General features: G+C 40.7%; 1 pseudogene; it reads left to right on the forward strand.

Annotated features, from left to right (window-relative positions):
* Window positions 1–5321: 5321 nt before the first annotated feature.
* On the forward strand, window positions 5322–6008 carry LOC149012098 (secreted RxLR effector protein 161 pseudogene; annotated as a pseudogene).
* The last annotated feature ends 2422 nt before the right edge of the window (window positions 6009–8430 follow it).

An 8430-nucleotide genomic window follows, 5' to 3' on the forward strand; every position in this document is an offset into this window, starting at 1 on the left:
TGATCCAAATTGAGTTGGGTTTTCTCCTACAAGTCAATGAACAAGTCTAGATTAGATAAATACCTTCGGAACGAGATCGGAAGTGCATCACGTACTTCAACTACTCTCCCCCCTTCTAGGTGCAGTTTCTCACTGAACACTGACAATGTATCCAAGTAAGGGGCATCACTATCAATATCCATAGGCTCTGAGTCATACACCGAATCATCAACTAAGAGGGCCCACAAGTCTCTTCTTCCACTACTTCGGGTCTTTGGACCTACATACACCAATGGATCCGGGTCAAGGTCAGGGTTAGGATATGGTTGGATTTCACAATGGAGAAATACTAGGTTGCAGTCCTTTTTTAAGAGTTGAGCCATTTGTTCCCCATGCATCGGTTTTTCCCATTCCAAAAAAGAGCTGGAATAGCTCTTCGCTCCCTCAGTCACGAAGCTTTATCAACTACCGAGGCCCATGAGGTTGATCATGGAATGAGTTCCCACTTGCTCATTATATGATGGAAGCTCTCGCTTGACATCTCCATATGTGCACAGAGGACACCCTTGGTAGCAGATGAGGAAGACTCGGCTCGCTGGGCAAACTAGTGATTATCAATTTTGAGTGCTCTCCCTTGGGCGTAACCACTTGAGTCCATCTAGCTCTTTGTAGCTGCGTCTCTCTAATACAATGGGATTGACCTCGGCAGTCTCTGACGACACCCTCACTCCTATCTCCATAATCGGTTTTTGTCATCAAGGCCATAAGAGGAGTCGATAGGCTGTAGGAGCCAAGCTTCGAGGAGAAGAAATCTTCGGCAATCTTAAGAATGTTCCTCGCCAAGTTCTTGCGAGCTTGCATAGAAAAACCTCTCCCAGAGGGGCATAAGATGTGACAGTGCATCTTACAAGCTTGCAGGTCTCAGACACCCAAGCATGGGATAGGGACTGTTAAAGAATGCTTGCAGCATCCATAAATGTTCCACTCCCATACCACTAACACATATGAAGCGGATAATATGGGTTACAGGCGCTGGAGGGCCCTTTCTTATATAACACGCTTCGGTCAAATGAGCTAGTTCCTTTCTCCAAGAAAGGGGGCTCGAGGATGTCAATATCCTTCGTAAGGAAGAAACTGTATCTGAGAAAAGGTTGGCTAAGTCATGGGGTAGATTAAGTTCTGGTTGGCGCCGGATCATTAACGGACGTTGCATCCCTGGATGTTTTCCAGTTGTCACCATCAAATACAACCTCGATACGCGGCTTTCCGAGAAGTTCCATTCCCCTGAGCGGAAACACTGCCTTATTAGGCTGGAGGAACTTTCATCCAAAAAATATCTTTGCCCACCATGTTCTTGGAAGTATATAACTTGTCGGGTTGCAACATCCCTTGGGATTACCCGGCTATTGGGACAATTGGAGATCTATCTCTGCCCCTTCACGAGATGTTGAAGTTTTCCAACTGCCAAGAGCGTTGGAGTCCGTAGGGCTGATCTAGCACATCCTAGGACCTGTCACTTAAGCACATTCAACAACTTCGCTTGCAGAAGTCACTCTCACGGTCGGTGAACGCGACAATAAAAATGAGAGCTTGGCACAAGAGGGAGAACTGGTTGTAGAGAAGTATCTGCAGCTCCACAGAGAAGTATTTGCAGCTCTGTTGAGAAGTATTTTGCAGCTCTGTAGAGAAGCATCTACAGCTCCACAGAGAAGTATTTGCAGCTCCACAGAGAAGTATTCTGCAGCTCTGTAGAGAAGTATTTTGCAGCTTCACCAGAAAAGTATCTGCAGCTCCATAGAGAAGTATGTGCAGCTTCGCAAAGAAGTATCTGCAGCTCCGTAGAGAAGTATTTGCAGCTCCGCAGAGAAGTATTCTGCAGCTCTGAAGAGAAGTATTTTGCAGCTTCGCAGAGAAGTATCTGCACACGCCACAAAGAAGTATCTGCAACTTCGTAGAAAAGCAATTTTGTAGCTTCGCTAAAAGGCTTCTTTGCCCCCCAACATCTTCTTGCCCTCAAGACTTTGAGCGTCGACAAGATATTCTTCATAACAAGATTTGTCAAGAAGACTAGGGGGCTAATAAAGTTATGGTTCAAGCCAATGAGCCAGGCCAAATCGTTGTGTGAAACGGGGGCCCTTTTTCATAAGAAACTATGGCTTGTCAAAAAAAAAAGAGAGATTTGTTAAAGCAGAGTGTAACTCCCTGAGGAGGCTGCGAATGTGCTCAACTTAGAATGGGCCTAGCAGATTTTACGAATGAAAAGCTTCAAAATGGGCACAGGAGTCGCATATCTAGGCTGGCAAGGGCTAAAGGTGGACTTCTATTTCATTGCCAAGGGCATTACAAAAAGTTCATAAAAAGAGATTTCCAAAAAAGAAATCCTGCAAGAAACAATTCTCAAAAAGAAAGAAAAAAAGAGGTCTGCTGGTTAACTTTCAAACATCTTTAGGGACGGTCACTATCATAGTGCCGTTTGGATTGACTTGTTGAAGAGGGATTGGGTCAGATTCTTTTGGAGGGTCTTTGGCTTCGAGGGCAGGACCTAAGGAGCTTGGCAGAGGTGGTGCAACACTTTCTAGAGAGGAATTCATCCAGTCAAATACTAGAATGTTCAGACGTCTGCAGGAATCTACGTTAAAAAGAGAACCTTTGCAAACTTCCCTCAACACGTCTTCTGAGAGCTTCTTGGTCATCAACTTAAAAGCATTGTCAAGATCATGCTCGAAACCTAGTACCGCTACGTCTGTCAACTCCCTCCTACTCCTCTAAGTTTTTAAAAGCCGCCACAACTTCTCTTCCCCTATCCTTCAATCTTTTGACCAGCCTGGTGATTTCAGCTTGGAGAACAAGGTTCTGATTCTCGTGGTTAGAAAGCTTGGTCATCAAAGTCTCTTTCTCTTTCTGGAAAGTGGCCACAAGACTCTCTAGCTCCTGATTTCGCATGTACAGTTTGAATCTCTTTGATTCGATGGAAATGTTCTCTCCGACCAATTGCTGACTACCTTATCTACCGCGTCTTTCTTCTTCACTGCCTTGTCTCTCTGCTTCATTCATTGGGCATTGCTGATCAGTTGCTGGATTCGCTCTTTAACACTGTTAAATTGCTTCAAGAGCACGTCCCTTTCTTTGATAATGGAAGCATATTCGGATTTCAGAGCGGCATTTTTACGCTGAAGATCTGTTGAGTTCTTCATCTGAGATGACACTTCAGAGGACAAAAATTTTCTCTGTCGAATTATGCCTTCGGTCAGGAAAGCATTCTCATAAACATTTCTGGAAGGCAAAAAAGAAAACATATGAAAGAAATTTCATGAAAAAGGAAAGCCAAACTGAAATTGCATAAGGGGCCTTACTCGGCTAATCGGGAAGATAATATGTGTAGAGGAAGGTTGTCTACTGTCACTTTGTCATCCGGAGCCACGCCATGTTCCAACCACTCCCTCATTTTTGCAGGATGGTCAAAAAGACCTCCTTCTGCCGGAATCTACCACCGAGGAATCCAGGTGGCATTAGGCGGCTCAAAAAGGTCCTCAGAAGCTTGGGCTTTACCAATGGATCGTGAACATGACGCGCCTTATAGTGTGGAGGAAGACCTTAGCGCTCTGATGCGTGGCTGGGATACTTGGGCTCCGGAAGTCTCTGGAACAACATGATAAAAAGGGTTTGGAATTGAGGTTTGTGCTGCTACAGGTGTCATATCCACCCAGCCAGTACCCTATCTGGCATACCCGAGTGTGTGATCCATAGCCCCGAAGAATAAGTATCGAGGATATCAGGGTATGCCAAATAGGGTATCGGCTGGGTGGATGTGACAAAGTGGTATCAGAGCTCAAAGTTCAAGGAAATCCTAACCACAGAAAACAATAACAGAACATTCCTGAGTCATAAAAAATGACTCAATTATTCTTAGAAATGAATAATAGAACACTTGGACTAGAAACGTAATTAATGAAGCATAATTGGTTATTTTAATAATACACAATAATTATGATTTAACAAACGTCACATAATGCAATAAAAGGAAAGTGCATAATACACAATAACAAAGTGAAACAAAGTGAACTTCATTAATTTCAAGAAAGGTTTACAATGAGTACATCTGATAAAGCATAAAAAGATAATCCTAAGTACAGTCTATCTAGGTGATCTCTGATCTCTAAATGCTCTGAAGTCCTTTGCAATCTGAGTAAGCTGAGACTCTATCAGTCCCTATCTCAACTCTATCTGCTCCTGCCGTGACTCCATAGTGCTATACATCTACTCCTGTCTGACCTCCATCCTCTCCAGCATGGAAGTCATAGATCTCATCTGTGCACTCAAATCCGAAGTCTCTGGAACTGTGTGTGATGGACCTCCTACCTCAAAATGTGATGATGTGGGGATCTCATGATTAGCAATTCCTAGTAATTACGTAGTGTATTTTCAAGAATCTAACTATAACATTGGAGCTAAGAATGATCCTGAAATGTTTTTACAAGCCATGAATTGCAATGAATCTAATCTATGGTATAGTGCCATGAAGGAAGAGATGAATTCTATGGCATCTAATGGAGTCTGGGATTTGGTAGAGTTGCCCAACGGGATGAAGGCTATTATTCGTAAATGGGTCTTTAGGACTAAAAAGGACTCATTGGGTAACACTGAGAGATATAAAGCCAGACACATTGCCAAAGGATTTACTCAAAAGGAGGGAATTGATTATACAGACACATTTTCTCCTGTATCTAATAAAGATTCTCTTCGTATAATTTTGGCATTGGTTACCCACTTTTGATATGAAGTTGCACCAAATGGATGTAAAAACTGTGTTCCTCAATGGAGATCTAGAGGAGGAAGTTTACATAAAACAACCTGAAGGATCCACTTCTAGTAATGGTGAGCATTTGGTCTGCAAGCTTAAGAAATCCATGTAAGGATTAAAACAAACCTCTAGACAATGGTATTTAAAATTTCATGATGTTATCTCTTCATATGGTTTTAAAGAGAAAATCATTGATCAATGTGTATACTAGAAGGTCAGTGGGAGTAAAATTTGTTTCCTTGTGCTATATGTGGATGATATTTTACTTGCAACCAATGATAAAGGGTTTCTACATGAGGTGAAACATTTCCTCTTTGAGAGTTTTGACATGAAGGATATGAGTGAGGCTTCTGATATCATTGGCATTAAGATCCATAGAGATAGATCTCAAGGGATTTTAGGTCTATCTCAAGAAACCTATATCAATAAAATCTTAGAATGATTTTGGATGAGGAATTATTCACCAAGTTTAGCACCCATTGTAAAGGGTGACAAGTTCACTTTGAACCAATGCTCCAAGAATAATCTAGAAAGGGAACAAATGAACAACATTTCATATGCCTCTACAATTGGAAGCTTGATTTATGCTCAAGTCTGCACTAGACCTGACATTGCTTTCGTTGTGGGAATGTTGGGAAGATATCAGAGTAACCTTGGTATAGACCATTGGAAAGCTGCAAAGAAGGTGATGAGGTACCTTCAAGATACTAAGAATTACATGCTTATGTATAAACGGACTGAGAATTTGGAGGTAGTCGGTTACTGTGATTCAAATTTCGCCGGTTGTGTTGATTATCGCAAATCGACATCAGGATTTATTTTTATGCTCGCTAGTGGAGCCGTATCATGGGGGAGTGCCAAACAGACTTTGACTGCTACTTCTACTATGGAGGCTGAGTTCGTTTCTTGGTTTGAGGCTACCTCGCATGGTGTATGGTTAAAGAGTTTCATTTCTGGGCTTAGAATTGTAGATTCTATCTCTGGGCTACTAAAGATATTTTGTTACAATTCAGCTGCTGTTTTCTTGGCTAAGAATAATAAGAGTAGTAGTCAAAGCAAGCACATCAACATTAAGTATTTATCCGTAAGGGAACATGTTAAGGAAAACAAAGTGGTCATTAAACACATCAACACTAAATTGATGATAGTTGATCCATTAACTAAAGGCATGCCACCAAAGAATTTTAAGGATCATGTAGTTAAAATGGGACTTGGTTCCATTATGTGATTTCATTGTATGAATGATCTTCGATGAAGCTCTTATTCATTATATTGTTATTCTCAATTTCGGTGTACACATTCATTATTTGAGAATAAACAATTATTGTTGGACCTTGAATAAACATAGGGTTTATTCATTAAGTCATATGAGTAGATTGGAAGGAAAATGCATTGTAATACATGGAAGATAATACTCAATCTAAGAGGACTGGTTGCCATGATTCATGTGTTTTTGATTCACTGAGTAGAAATGTGGATATGGTAGGATAACCCACATTGTGAAATATTGGGATCAAGTGGGAGAATGTAGTATTTCACAAGTTATGATCCCAATATTGGGATAACATTATAGTTTAGAAACTGAACCATAACTAGGTGTTATAAATAAGTGACCATTAGTTATGGGTCATTGTGAAATGTTACTTCTCATGAATGATCATAAACCCAATTTCATTTTAAGTGCTCAATTGAATTGGCAGTTGATGTTTCTGATGGAAAAACGTATATGAGCCAATGTTATATAAAGTCCTTGAACCTAGCGAATACATTAAGTCAAACACCATCATTCTAGGGTTGTTAGGTTTCAGAAGAATCCTTTACATTGTTTTGTTATATTTGCAAAAACTCTAGTGGGATCAATGGCAGGAGGTATATGAAACGATACTCGCTTCCGCATTTGTTTTATCACATGGATTTAGATTTATGAGCTTATTATTCGTTTAGTTACTAATAAACCCTACCTTTTTAAATATTGTTGTGATTGTTGCTACAATTTCCGATACCATGGCATGGCTATTTGTAAAGTATATTACTAACTGTGACAGTGGTTTTACTTCAGCCATTAAAAATATTATATTGCTACAATTTAAAATACCACAACAATAAGTTTCACATGTACGACATTTTTTTAACTGTAGCTTTGTTTCCATAATTACTAGTAATAATACATGTGCACATGCACGTGTGGTGTGTACTCGAAGAAGCATGCCCAAATTTTAAGGTAGGCCTTTGGGCTAATATTAAGAAACATATTATCTATTGTTACTCCACCCTCTGTCACATCCCCCCAGCCGGTACCCTAACTGGCATACCCAAGAGTGTGATCCACAGCCCCGAAGATCAAGTATCGAGGAAATCATCCTCCCACATATACAATAACATAATTATAAACAGGAAATAATCAAGGTTTAATATTATAAACAAAAGATTTAAATCAGGAATTGAATAATCAATATAATTAGAGTGCGGAAATGATACCAGATGTAATCACATCAAAAGAAGTAGAGTGAGGCGGAAACTCACTCCACAGATACAGCAGAACATAGTACGTAAGTCTAAAAAGAATTACAATGATTCTAAAGAAAAGCAAGAATAGAATGTTCAAAGTAAACTACGCATTTTCTAATCTATAGATGACATCTTCAAAATAGTGGACTTATCAATCCAACACAGATGTTCCATCTCTACATTACGTCTAATCGTAGTACGCAATGTGATCGCTCGAGGGATCATCAGTGTTATCTTCATGGTTGCCAACACCTTGCGTGTAGTATGCTTCTTCGGTTTGTGCTTCATCGGCTTGCGCTTCATCGTACTATCCTTTATAGTAGTTAGTAGCTGCAGAATAATCTAAAAAAAGATTGTACAAAAGGAGTGAGTTCGATTGAACTCAATAAGGCAAGTTAACTCATAACAACATAAATAACATGCGGCAAATCATAACAAGATGCAATGCAGTATGAAACAGATAATGTATGTATGCATCTAAACTCTATGTATGCTGGTCTCTATTTGCAAACATGCTTCAAGTCATAGCACCATACTTCTTTGGGTAGGTCTCATCTCACAATGCCGGTTGGTAATGGGTCCTTCATCTCTCTCGGACAATCCATGGCTGGGGGTTAAGTCACCGTTCTCTCACATCACCATTGGTCTAAGTATTGGTGCATGTCAGGGTTTAGCCTAGCCCAATGCAAGTTATCTACTTAGTTGCATCAACTCAGATCTAGATACGTCAATTCCTCCCCTCTCGGGATCCTTTTAGGTATCCTTCACACTAGAGTCAGCGTATTCCCTCTCGGACTACGGACTCATCAACCCTATTGGTTATCCACATATGGTAAACGGGAAGCTTTCATGTCCTCTCACGGATATAACTCACCGGTCTTGAGCCCCCATGAGCCCAATTCTAATCATATGCAACCCTCAAATAAATGGCCCCCACAATGTGATTTTTGTCCTCTCACGGATATAACTCACCGGTCTCGAGCACCCGTAAATCACATTGCTACCACGGGTCGTTCGGTCTCAATAGCCTTTCAAATTGGGTCTGATATAACGGGGACATCCTAGCCAAACACTGCTAGACAGTCCTAGGTATGACAACCAATGATTTGGGAAAGCGTCAATGGGCAACCCCGGAAACATCC

The sequence above is a fragment of the Hakea prostrata genome, chromosome 6 (assembly GCF_041222555.1).
Source record: "Hakea prostrata isolate BN-2017 chromosome 6, UWA_Hpros_2, whole genome shotgun sequence".
NCBI classification, from domain to species: Eukaryota; Viridiplantae; Streptophyta; class Magnoliopsida; order Proteales; family Proteaceae; genus Hakea; species Hakea prostrata.